This window comes from Lissotriton vulgaris, chromosome 1_1 (assembly GCF_964263255.1).
Source record: "Lissotriton vulgaris chromosome 1_1, aLisVul1.2, whole genome shotgun sequence".
NCBI lineage: Eukaryota > Metazoa > Chordata > Amphibia > Caudata > Salamandridae > Lissotriton > Lissotriton vulgaris.
In genome coordinates this window covers 1879198970-1879213055 of record NC_141685.1, presented here as the reverse complement: position 1 = coordinate 1879213055, position 14086 = coordinate 1879198970, and the positions used below count along the sequence as shown (strand labels likewise).

The following is a 14086-nucleotide window of genomic DNA, read 5'->3' as shown; positions in this document are numbered from 1 at the left end:
CCCCGCCCCCGTCTCGGCCAAAAGTGCCTGACTTCCGGTTTTCACGGAGCAGGGCTGCGGCGGTGATTTCTTTCGGGGGCAAGAGGGGTAAGCACCCTCGAATTAAAATATAATTATATTTCCTTCTTGTGTCGCTTGGGAGGCCCCGTAGTATTAACACTGGTTATACAGGGATCATGTGTTACACAATGTTTCGGATCCCGCTAGTATCTGATTTTTGCTCGGGTGAGCTTTGATATTGAAAGTCAGGTGGCATGTTTTGGTTTTTCTTAAACGAGGTAACCGACAACACATTTTACCAAGTGAGAATGCCGTTTCTGGTGGCTTTTGGCATTTCAATATTTCGATAACTTCTTAATGGCACATATCTTTACTCAAGTTTACGCAATGCGACTTATTGCTAAAGGTAGCGACAATGACATTGACTCACACTCTTACAATGTGAGCTTTTTGTGACTTCCTCTGTTATATGGTAATCATTTCGTTTTTAACCCGGCTGGGTAGTACTGACACTTTATGTATAGCACGGTTCATTGTACATGGCAATGTTATATGTGGGACCATCTGATGTAAGCCCATTTTTGTATTTACCCTATCTTTTAGGTGGTAGCTCTCATGATGTCCGGAGCCTTATGGCCTAACCAATCTTTTTCTACGTTGCCACATAGAGTTACTCTGCTTCCTCTTCTGCTTTCACCACTGTGCCTCTCTCTTCTGGTGTTGTGCCTCTCTTCTGCCGCTGTGCCTCTCTCTTCTGTTGCTGTACCTCTCTTCTGCTGCTGTGCCTCTCTCTTCTGCTGCTGTACCTCTCTCTTCTGCTGCTGTACCTCTCTCTTCTGCTGCTGCTGTGCCTCTCTCTTCTGCTGCTGCTGTGCCTCTCTCTTCTGCTGCTGCTGTGCCTCTCTCTTCTGCTGCTGTGCCTCTCTCTTCTGTTGCTGTACCTCTCTCTTCTGCTGCTGTACCTCTCTCTTCTGCTGCTGTACCTCTCTCTTCTGCTGCTGTGCCTCTCTCTTCTGCTGCTGTGCCTCTCTCTTCTGCCGCTGTGCCACCCTCTTCTGCCGCTGTGCCACCCTCTTCTGCCGCTGTGCCACCCTCTTCAGCCGCTGTGCCACCCTCTTCAGCCACAGTGCCACCCCTTCTGATGCTGTGCCACCCTCCTCTGCTGCTGTGCCACCCTCTTCTGCTGCTGTGCCACCCTCTTCTGCTGCTGTGCCACCCTCTTCTGCTGCTGTGCCACCCTCTTCTGCTGCTGTGCCACCCTCTTCTGCTGCTGTGACACGTAAATACAACACATATTACATTACAAATGCTATAGGTGTCACATTTGCGAAAGTTAAAAATATTAGCATTGTAAATGACGAAGCTATTAATTTTGCTATTTTCAAAACCAACACATAAATAAAAAAATTGTCATTTACAATACCAATAGCTCAAACTTTCCTAATGCGAGACCTATTGCATTGCAAATGCTTGTTTATTTTTCCCTTCTGTTTCAGCTATGGGTCAGAAAGCGCCGGGACACTCCTCGGAGTAGCCGAGCGCTATATAAGACACCCATAACATAACATAGAGCCTGGAGGTTCTCCAAGTACCTTGCATGGAGAGTGTATTATTCATTTAATGTTGCCTTGTGTTTGCGGGGAAGCAGTGCAGATGGAAACTGCCACGTGAAATGTGACACACTCCGAGCCTTTAAGATGAATGCGCAAATTTAAGATATCTGTGCGTGTTCACGCACAAGGCCTGTCTGATAATCATTCAACTGCATGATTTACATCTAAGGTTACTACAAGAATAGAGATGCTAGAGCCAGGGTCCCTACAGTGGACCAATTTGGGCTAGAAACATGAACATAGATAGCCTGCAGGAACTTCTGTCCATACATATGTCACTGGGTTCTGCCTAAAACGTGTACTGCAGCTGCAGACAAGTGCTGTTACCTGCTCTTTTTCATTTGCAGATTCTGCAAAAAGAAAAACATGCCGGTTTACATATGCAGGAAAAGCACTGGAACTGGCAATTTACTCTGGGAGCCCATAACTTGGAAGGTCAGGTGTGGCAGGGGAAAGGGGCTGTGGAGTCACGAGGCGCTGAAGTTGAAAAAGCAGAGTTGAAAGTTAACTTATACATTTATTTTCTGCAAAGAAATTTGTGAAGAGGACACACGTTGGTAAATTTGTTCAAGATTACTTAATAGAGATCTGTTGGAGTAATATCTACTAGTCTCTTACCAGTGACCTGCAGTCTCCTTGGGACTGGCTCCATTAGATCGCTGGCAAATAATGTATTTTGGTAGGCCTCCGGCCTCCAGCCCAGGCCAAGAGCATCAGCATTCCATGCAAGACAAAAGGAATCATTTATGGCCTGCTTCTTATCTTATCTTATCTTAAGCTGAATTTATAAAGCGCACTGACTCTATAAGTTTCCTGGCGCTCAGAGAGTGCAGAGGTTGCGGCGGAGCAGGCTAGCCAGTTTGGGAGAAAAGCCAGGTTTTTAGGGACTTTCTGAAGTTCAGTAGGGAGCCGCTGGTCTTGATAGATAGAGGGAGGGGGTTCCACAGCTTAGGTGCCAGGTGGGCGAATCTGCGGCCACCTAATTTTTTGAGTTTGACAACGGGGGCGGCCAGCAGAAGGAGGTGGGCCGACCGAAGATTGCGAGCAGGAGGGTGCTTCAAGAGGAGGGCTTTCAGAAAGTCTGGGCTGTTGCAATAAAGGGCTTTAAAAATTAGACAGTCTTGAAGGCTGCCCTTTGTTCAATTGGTAGCCAGTGCAATTTACGCAGCAGAGTTCTTGCTGATTGCCATTTCGGGGTTTTGTGGATTAGTCTTGGTGCCTGGTTTTGCACGATTTGAAGGTGGCGAAGCAATGACTGTGGTAGGCCTACATAGAGGGAATTAGAGAAGTCGAGGCAGGATAGTACCAGGGAGATCACAACTTGTACCAACGCCGCGTGCGAAAGCAGGTGGGAAATCTTACGGATTTTTCGCAGCTGGAACAGCTGCTTCTGCTGGGTTTTCATTTCAGTGCAGTTGTTAACAGAAAGCAGCTACGCACGTTTAATTACTTTGGAGATGTCGCATTACGTTTATTGCCGAAACCGGAACTTTCCAGGACCCAGCCTGCCTGGCCCACAGCTCACCCATCAGCCCACCCTCAACCGTAATAATTAACCAATGGGAAAGAAAATGCTCCTTGAAAGGCAGGCGTGCACAACTGACATCACTAAGGTGATGCAGTCATCATGCCTGGACCTGGGTGGGCCATCCTTAGAGGACATACCAGACAAGACGTGAATCCAAATGGAAGGAGGAGGACACAGGACAGGTAGGTACATTTCTTTTGAATAATTATTGGGCTCATCTCACTAGGGAGAAAAATTCAGTAGCCTGACCTTGTTACGGCACAAATTAAGCACTGGCTTGTATTTGGAGTGAAGGCTGTTTCAGGTAGAACAATTGATACAGTTTACAATCACTCACTATGTATACGAGTTCCCAAAATCTTTTGTAGTATACCTGGTGACCTCAGCAATTTATATTAAGAAACTAGCCTTAAACCATTTGACTTCACTTATTGACATGAACAGTATCTATATGTGTGGTGTTATAATTCCTCAGGAATGTGTTTTCATTTAGAAAAATACATAGCTATTCAGCTTATAGTGGTATCATAGATAAAGTACATAGCAGTGCTAAGAAAATACTTTCAATTTCATTTTGTTAACCAACAAATAGAAGGCTCCTAACTGAGAAGTTTTTTTTAACATGGATTTTGAAAATTAGTTACATAGTGTCCTTTTTTTTCGTTCTTGAGCTAGCCAAATAATGATCTACTACAGTGGTCTGGGAACACCTGAGGCTCGACAGCGCTTGTTCAGTGGGGTCTGCGAATGCTTAGAAATGAAATACTTTTAACAGACTAATACACTGTATGACAATAAAGAAGCAAAATATAAAATTACAATTTTCAAAATGTTAAATAATTGTGAAGGAGTGCTTCACAGTTCCTCAACAACCAGGACATTTGCATGGAAGGTCTGCTGCAATGCAAATGTCAGTGCCAACTGTATGGAGGTATTAGTTATTAGGGAAGCAAGTGTCTGTGTATAAAAAATCTAACTGGTGAGCATTGTGGCTAAAGAGAACAGGCTTATGTTATTAATTCTACTGGGGAGCCTATGATGGTCGCCTTTGTAATTATCATGCATTTGTTTGACAGGGACCAGGTATTGTAGCGTCTGGGAGATGAGTGCAGATTTACAGCAGTTATACACAATTCAGGAATTCTGAACTGTCTTAGTTCCTAGGTATGCAAATAAAGAATTAACATACGTGTCAACACATGCTTGAAAAACAGAAGTGCCAAATTGTTCATGACCTAAAAGATAAGCTCTTGAAAAGGAATCTAATGCATGAAACATGTACTAAGTAAAAGGAAGAAGCAGGACAGCAATACCTTAAAAGTGCAGCAAATCTGCAGAAAATAAGAAATGTTGGATTGAAATAAAGCACTAGTGCTCCCCTGACATTAACACATTCAATACGTTTAGATTTAGATTTTTAATAACTTGTTTGGGTTCCTCTGCTTAAAAGCAGTAACCTACTGTGCTACTGTACCATCCCACAGTGCTGCCAAAGAAATATCCCTCAACAGCCGCTTCCTTCTTGTAAGAACATTGTGCATGAGTACGTCCCCTCCCCTTTGCCTTTCTTCATGGTGCGATAGTAATGGTGTCTTAAGTTGGGGAGTGGACCAGTATCATTGTAAATTGAGAAAGGGAAATAGGTGGTCCATGGCATTAAAGAGAGTGTCACTCTAACAGCCAGGAAGGGGGATGAGTTGGTTAAACCCACTTCTCTTACATCATCTGTGATCTGCAGGGCATTAATTCATATCCTGGCTCAACTCTGGCATCCATCTTTCTGACGTTGGTAAATTGAGTACCACTACTTGGATAAGAGTAGGAAATGTTATTTATAGCTTTGGAAATGTCAGGAGTGCTATAAAAACAAGTTATTACTGGTACACTAATCAGGGCAGACTAATGCAGAAAGGGTATTATATTGTTACATATTCCCATCTGTATCCCTGCCCAAGTGGCAAATATTTCCCTGGGGCATCTGCCAGTTCTGCTGCTCTTAAAGTATGTGGTACTAATAATGTTACAAACATATGGGGAGAGCCTCATCGACTCTCCACACCCAGACGCACTGCGTAATATGGATGCCAGATCCAGTCATTTTTTTCATTTTACCATTGTTCAAATTAATCCAATTTAGATCCAAATTTTTCAAATTTTTATCAAACTTTAGTCAGTTCTTCTCTTCCACGTTATGCCATATTCTGTTTTAGGAAAACTTCTCATATTTTCGTATGTCCATCCGGACCTTTTCGGAAATACGATCCCAAACCAAACAAATGTTCAAAGCAGCATTTCTTTATTTTGAAAAACCCAATGCATTTCGGGCTTATTACGAGCCCTTCGTCGGGGGTAACTGTAAGGCAACAATTTCAAAAGGATGCATTATTACTAAGGTTGTTGGGTGCGTAATTAAATCAATAGTTCATTATGCGCATGCAACATTATTATACTAATAATGTTAGCATCAGTCATAAGTGAATTCTTGGAATATTCATTGCAAGTATCACACCATTTGGTAGCTAGCCTAAGGGTTTCCCATGACTATGTAGATGGCAGGTAATACTTCTTTGAACACTCCTTCATTGTGTGCAGACTCCATGGCACCTTCCCCTGCCACCCTAATGGGGGGGAATTGGTCGAAGGTATTAGCCGACCAATGGACAAATTCCCTTTCCGCATTCCCTCTACCCAGACATACTTAACATGCGCTTTAATGAGTGGATACAGATGTCACTAGAGTCGGTGGCCCCTTTGAAACTTCTTAAGGAAAAACCAAGTCCAAAGAGGCACCATGGTACACTCCCAAACCGAAAGAGCTAAAACAGCGCTGTAGGAAATTAGAGAGGATGTGGAGACGTACAATAAATTCGCAAGACAGGAACCTTTATAGGGAATCCATCAAGAAATGTAAGGCCGAAATTACGCTGGCACAATCAGTGTTTTATGAACAAAAGATAAGGATGGCAGCTAATGCCCCGAGGGAAATCTTTTGGATCGCCAAATCTTTGATTAAAACCCACTTATTCCCCCTGATCCAAAAGAAGCTCAAAGCCGCTGCGACAAGCAGGCAGAGTACTTCTTCCAAAAGATTCAATCAATCTCCCTTTCTTTTAAACCGAATGAACAGAATCCTTTTGATACAGGAAACATCCCTGCAAAATCCATCTGCCAGCTAGTGGAGATTCCACTGCTTAATGAAGACCCTGAATGCATTAATGCTAAAAGTGACATCGGGTTCTCCTACCGATCCTGTTTCACTGCGCCATCTATTGAAGGTTGCGGATATTATCAGACCAATTATCCTAAACATCCTGAATACCTCTATTACTACAGGAAATGTACCAACGGATTGGAAAGGCGCTCAATTCAGGGCTTTATTGAAAAAACCTAATCTCGACCCAGCAATTATGGCTAACTATCGCCCAATCTCCCTCCACCCCTGGATGAGTAAGCTGCTTGAGAGGCACATCAATTCCATCTTGGTTGACTATTTGGAATTCAACCACCTACTCCGTGACTCTCAAGCAGGCTTCCGCCCTAAACTAGGGACAGAGGCTTATCTGCTGACAGTAACAGAGCCGGGAAGCACATGGATCAAGGTGGCACCACGGCAATTATGCTGCTAGACCTGAGTGCCGCCTTTGACACCGTGAACCACAACATCTTAATCTCTCGCCTAAAACATCTTGGAGTGGCAGGTCAAGCCTTCACTTGGTTGCGATCCTTCTTAGAGGATAGGATGTTTCAGGTGTCGGAGGGTGCCACTCAATCCAAAGCTTGGCCCCTCACTTGCGGAGTGCCCCAGGGTTCCTCCCTAAGCCCTACCCTTTTTAATGCTTATATGGAGCCCCTGGCAGAGATTGTGCGTTCCCATGGCCTTGATATAGTAACCTATGCAGATGATACCCAACTAGTGGTGGCTCTGAACCAGCTAGAGGGCACATCCAACAATCTGGTCAGTTGCCTAGAAGCAATAACAAAATGGATGTCCCTGTCACACCTAAAATTGAATGGAGAGAAAACGGAGCTGATGTTCTTGGGAAAATTAGGTGTACCAAGACCCACCATTGATTGGCCGACCTGCATGGGTGTCCCCCCAGAACCAAAAGATTTGATCAAAAGTCTGGGAATATGGCTGGATAACAACTTAAGCTTTAATCAGCAAGCCACCAAACTCTCTGCCACATGTGTTGGCCTGATGAAAACGTTGAGGAAAATCCTGCCTCTTTTCCCCTTTCAAGCCCAAAGGATAATGATCCAGGCTATTGTCCTGTCCCGCCTTGACTACGGGAACGCCCTTTATTTCGGCGCTCCTCTCAGCACTATTAAAAAACTCCAAGTAACCCAGAATGCGGCGGCACGTCTTCTTCTCGGACTCTCTCGAAGACACTCAGGCGTGGCCGCCTTGAGGAAACTACACTGGCTGCCCATACAGGCCAGGGTAAAATTCAAGGCAAATGTTTATAACGCACAAAGCTATGTGGCAAAAAGGTCCCGCAATGATCTGTTCTTTAGTTACTCCCTACCATCCTCGGAGATCGTTGCGCTCCAGCACAACCTTTCTGGCTACAACCAAGAAAATTAAACTATCCAGATGGGGTGGCCGCTCTTTCTCGTGGAATGCGGCATCTGACTGGAATTCCCTGCCGCTTTCCTTGTGTAGTGAACCCAATCTTCAAAAATTTCGCAAAACCTTGAAAACACTTCTCTTCCACTAATCCTCAGTTGGTTGTTACCGTTTCCCACCCGTCCTCAGCGCTACGAGGCCTCCGGGTAGTAATGCGCTTTACAAAACTCTATTTCATTCACTCATTGTTTTCTCCATTTCTTCCTACATTCCGTAGGAACACCCATCATAGCTTGATGGCCATTTGGTACTAGTTGATCATTATTTTGCAGTGTAATTTCCTAGTTTTCACATAGGTCATATGCTTTTGCATGTCAGACCATGCATGGTCTCATTTTTGGTAATCCATATTCCTTGCTATTGCAGTTTAACAATGTTACATATGCTTGCTGAGCCTCCGTTGAACAGCTCTAAGGTCATGTGCTATATGCAGCAATGGTCCTCTTCCTTAGCGTTCAGTGCACTCATGAGTTTCTCAAGTCTTGTCAACATTCTCCCGTTTAAGCTTCACTGTCATTTACTTTCACTCATTCAAGAAAACCAAGAACATCTGTGTCCGCAATGTCAAAACCTTTATAATAGCTGTGGCAAAATATTCATTTTACAACCTCCCCCTCCCCGCACCTTTCTCAACCAGAAAATGTACAGCCTATTCAATTTGTCAAAGCCCTTTTTAAGCATCTGTAGTAGGGATTATGTTTGAGCGAATTTTATCTTACATCTTCCCATGTTCTCCAAGTAGTACTGAAGATCCTACAATAGAGCTGAAAGTCTGTGTTATGAGAAGTTCCAGCAGTATGGGGTTCAGCATTGTAATGATCTGTTTTCAGGCCAGTAAGTTACCACTACTAGCTTCCCACAGAGAGTTCGATATGAATCCTAATGTCATGACAAACTAATAATTATTTTTAAGGATCAAACTTTATTGTCCAGATAGACCCTACATAAAGCTAGCATTGATACACATAGGTGTCTTTTTCATATTCATTATCTTCATGGAAAGTTTCACCTTCCCATGTGTTATGTAGGAGACAAACCTATCATTTTGCTCAGGCCCATTGTGAAAATAAACATCTTTTCTCTCCATTTCTCTTCATCCTTCATATCGTTCTTCCTCTATCCATCATTATAGTCATCCAAACAGATGTTTTGTATTACCAAAGTGTATCTTCTCCTTCCCTTAGGACCTGTCTCATTCAGAATCTAATTTTGTACACTGTTACCTTTATTTCCTTTTAACAAAACATACTTTCCAAGGATTGATTGGTTGGCCTGTCCGATGATATCCGCACTGTCATATAGAATTGTTCTTGGCATTCCTGTGGAAAATCCATTGGACAAGGATTGAGGCATACAGCTGAACAATCTTTATACATTCCAACATGACCCTGGCACACCTCTTGAAGGCCTGTCTAACCCACCTTCTTATATCTCGTCCAGTCAGTTATCCGAATGCCTACTGTAGTCATGAATTGTGACGTGGGTGTGGAAATGGAGGCAATGAATATGTTTGTCATTTGAAAACAGGTGTTATTTTAGCTAATGACTCTGTATTGTATCCCCCAGAAGTATTAATGACAGAACAAAACATTATATTACAGATCTTTCTGAGACTTAACTAGTTTTGTATGCATTTAGGATAAACATTTCATAACAAACTCTCAAGGCTTTTTGTATGCACCAAAGACTGTACATGCATTATAACAGTACTGAGACATTGGTTCCTGTATTATATGTGGAGTTCACTTGAACCATCTGTAGTCAGCACTGCATTAAATGTAAATCAATCATCTCTTGGCTAGTTCATCAGTGGAATCCCTCACTCTCTGCTCCAATGTAGCGTCATCACCATTAATGAATGAGTCACCACTGGAAAGGAGGGAGAAGGATGTGGATGTAGCGAACAAGGTATAAAGTAAAGATGAATTGTGCAAATAAATCATCACCCTTGCCAAGATTGCGTTCATTGATCTCTGGGAAGTGCCGGAGAATTCACTCTCCACTAGTAAACAACAGATTAAAGAAAGTTATCACCAGTTCAAATTGGGCCAGATCTTGTTGAATCCTCACTTAGGTATTATGACGGAACAATTTCTATTAGTCAAAGTAACTTACAGCTTTGAAAAATTTTCAGATGCTATTGAACCTCCGTTGGCTCGAAAGCCCTATTTACATTTTAGATATAGAACATTACCAATGGCATCTTATACCAGCAAATGGGCCCACAAATCTGGCTCAACAGGATGCTCCTGCCCCACTTGTGGGCCTGAGAAGGAAACAATAGAGCATATGTTCTTTTTCAGCCCTTCCTATCTTTTTATTGGGAAAAAGTGGCTTATTCCAATTTGCCGAGGCTTGGGCACTAGAGCACACAAAAATATCCTGTGAATATTGTTGACCAATGTAAGCCAAACTATCGTTTTTTTGCTTTATTTCGTTTGCTACTGACAATGTTGAGAATTAGGCAAGTGGTCTGCATCAAGTAGGATCTATTTTTAGCTTTTTTAGCATGTTTGTGTTTTTCTGTAAGGTTTTAAACATCTATATACTAGTTTGTGTAGTTCTGTCTTTTAGAGTTTTGTAATAGGTTAATGATATAAGTTAATTAGCACAGTGGTAGAACAAATGAATTATTAAATATTTTAAAGTATGTTCTCCTCTGGCTCGACTCTGTGATGCACCAAAGTATCTACTTTTTAAAACTATCTAGATGTACACGTATGGTATGACCTTACTTTTTTATCTAACGTTTTAAGAGTTGTATTTTTAAAATGAAGTGAAATTTTATTGTTTAATCCCCGATTTATTGTGATTTTATTTCTGTACTGTCCTGGCACAACATGCCGAATAAAGTTGCTTTCAAAATAAATCAAACCACCTCAGTATGACAGTTCTTACGCCTTTAGCCATTGGAGCTTATCATATCAAAGCTCTATGTACTTCACTGACTACTTATCGGCTGCCTATATAGCCAGACCATCTACCTTCAAAACACTCTGCATTATCCACAGGATCATTAAAAAAAAGGCCTAATGTTCCAGCAAGCTAAGTTCCAATTTTACTTCCATAACAGGGCAATTGTTTAAGACTGGCACCTTGGGTGCCTTACCGTTTTCTGCAATAAGAAGTACAATCTCAGTACAAGAGACAAAATGTTGAACTACCGTACCAGGGAAGAAAATACACAATAATCGTGAATCCACAAAAAGAGACACAAAATAAACAATTCCCTTGCACTGAGCAAAATTGTATTCCCGTCAGTCTGTTTACTGCACTTAAAGGAAATACTAAATCACATAAAAAAATAAAGGAACCAACATTTCAGTTAGGATGCTAAACAGGGTTTGCTCACATGTGCCCTTTTTAAATGGACAGCTGTTCTTATTTCCAATTAGGCACAGCTGTCAAGTCAATTATCGCTGTGCAGAACCCATTTTACACCTAACACAAAACAATTTGCCAATGTTCAGTAGCCGTTTGCTACAGACTATAGTTGCCAATAACCTTAAAACGGTAATTTTTCTTGGGAAAATTATATTGAAACAAAATATGCATTTATCAGGACTGAAAAGATCACTAGTGAATATGAAATATATTCTCCAGTAGCTCTGCTTAGTTCATTCCAAGGACGGAGACATTTCTCGTATCCTATGATGTAATACCCCCATAAAATGGCAGTAATCCACACACTGAACTTTAATACTTTGGTTTGCCCTGAAGAAACAGATTTGTTTCAGAACACATGCTGGGTGACGTTTTCCTCTTACAATAATCATTGTATGATAATACACATTTAGAATTGATAACTCCTGTTTTATATTATTTATTTCTGGATCGGTTTACCTTTGAAATATTGTGCCCATAGAGAGAGCAGGTTAGTGCTGGACGTGACACTTTAGAATGCCCATTTTTGCATTTATGCATGTATGCCTTGTATCACACATCTTTCACACCTTTAGGGAATCTAGGCATGTCATCTTCTACTTCAAATGGTCGAACACAGAAATGGGATGATAAAATTGAAAATTACAGATGAGTCAGAATTGTGGATTTAAATAGACCTCAGTAGCATCTTTTCTGTTAAGAAAAGGGTTCCCCAAACCTTTCCGGAAATAGACACTAGAGGCCTCCAGGGCAATACACAGGTGATTTCCTATGAAGATTAGTGGGTAAAGTAGGGGGTGCAGATCCACAGTTATTGGTCTGGAGAGAGCCACACACAGCTGAGTGAGAGCTGCAGACATTACTTTGTGGGTGCATGTAAATCTGAAATAGATGTTATGGACACACAGCATTTTCCAGCAAATAAAAAGAATTGAAAGGTATTAAAGTGCCAAAAATGAAAAAAGAGGATACCATATTATAATTCCCTGCATGCCAAGCAGAGAGCGTGGCAGGAAATGAAGTGGAGAGAAAACGTCCATGCCTCCCAAGAGACCAAAGAATTCCTGTCTGTCTGAATGGTAAAGAAATTTGACTTCAGGTCTTTCTTGGACTTCTGCTCCTGCATTTTCCACTAAGGCTTGGTGTTCCCGCCTTCTTCTCAGCTGGAGTGGATAAGGAGTTCTATGTCATGCCCCAGAAGCCAACTTGCCCTGGGGTAGATTAAAGCCCATGACTGGAGGGTCAGGGCAAACTCAAGTTGGATATTTACAAATACATTTGTCTTCTCACTTTTCTATGTGACTGAAGTGAGCAGAAGCTCCGGGAATTGGGGGAAAGAAATGTGTTTGTTTAAAGATGAAATCAACTCAAAATAGACTTGTTCCTGTGGCTCTGACATTTATGGAACTACAAACAACTGAATGACATCTGAGGAATCACTCTGAAGATGTAATGATCTTTTTTTAAGGCAGTAGTGCTAGAGAATATCTACAAAACAATTGGGACATCTCTGAATGACCGGGCCAAAACGCCAAAACCTGTATGAGAATGAGATCCCGTAGCAGCTTTATTTTATCCGTTTTTCCTATTCTCAGCCTTTGGCTTGAATTTTGAGGCTAGAAGAAAGCATGTAACCAAATTTGGGCCTGTGTGCAGCTACAACCTCCAGGCTGTAGCTATACATTTTCAACCTTCTAAAACAAAATCTAAGTCTAAAGTTAAAAACCTTCAGTGGCAACGACCACCAACTTAAACCCAACCACATTCTCGTATAATCTGCCAAAATAGGTGCTTAGTTCCAAGCAGCCGCACTGAAGACGCCTTGATATTAACCTAGGGCTATATTAAATTTGCATCTCTTCATCCTTTTATGTCTTTGTGCGAATTTCTAAATTCCTGTGACATTTTAAAAGTATGACATACAAAAAACAGCTCTCTAGACTAGCAATTAGGTCTGTGCAAAATGAAACAACCTGAAAGTTCTGCAATTTTTAAGACTTTTTTTTCCCAAGTGTCATGGCCACTTGTGCCAGCACGAAAATAGTCTCGTTGTTGCAAAAGTCAGGATTTCCTTTAGCTCTCTTTCCCATCTACAGGACGTCCTAACCAGTCCTGGCATGGCCTTACTGTTGCTCGGAAACAGTCCAGTTACCTGGACTAGTGGGCAGGAAAACTTACCCTTGGCAAAGGTTTTAACTTTATTTAAAAACAAATTTGTATAGTATTCAGGACACAGTCCATGTTTAAAGTGATTCAGTGCAACAAAAGTAAAATAAACTAATATCAGACCATTTAGGCTTGCAACACCAGCATAATAACCCTCATAGAAGACTGTAAGTGTAGTGGAGAGAGGGCAGGGAGGCTACGAGGATGTGCCCCCATTAAGAGCAATAAGGAAAACAGTATGGTTTCTTCATTGTTTCGAGTAGAAACAATGGAACACGGTGTACTTTGAAGGCGTACTACTTCGAGGTCAAAAACAAAAAGATAGATTTTCATTCAACAAAAACCTTCCTCCATTGTATTCGTTACATTTGGAGTGTATGAGAAATACCACATAAGTAAAACATTTTAAAATAATGTACTCAATTGCATTATTTTAGCGAGCTCTATGGGAAATGTAACTTATCGTTCAAGTTTCGATACAAAACTGAATGTTCAATCTTTTTCTCGATTATCTAGGTTGTGCTACAGTTCACTATAGTTTCACATTTGTTTGACTTTCATTTTTTAGGGCTGGCCTAGTGGCAGCCATAGTATCTGCCAGCCTCATGTTTCACAAAAAATTTCATAATAAAAATACATATTCAGCTGGGCTTTTAGCCCGCTCTTTTCACCCATTTGTCTGTTTACATGTCAATCATATTTTGTTTCTGCTTACCACTGCACACAGCAATGGATCATCCCACTTCCGGCACTGGTTGAATTGCACTT

At 41.7% G+C, this 14086-nt stretch overlaps 1 protein-coding gene across 2 annotated transcripts in view; it reads left to right on the top strand.

Annotated features, from left to right (window-relative positions):
• Window positions 1-14086, top strand: part of CTTNBP2 (cortactin binding protein 2) — a 670231-nt gene that overhangs the window by 434810 nt on the left and 221335 nt on the right. The gene's annotated exons all lie outside the window — the stretch shown is intronic.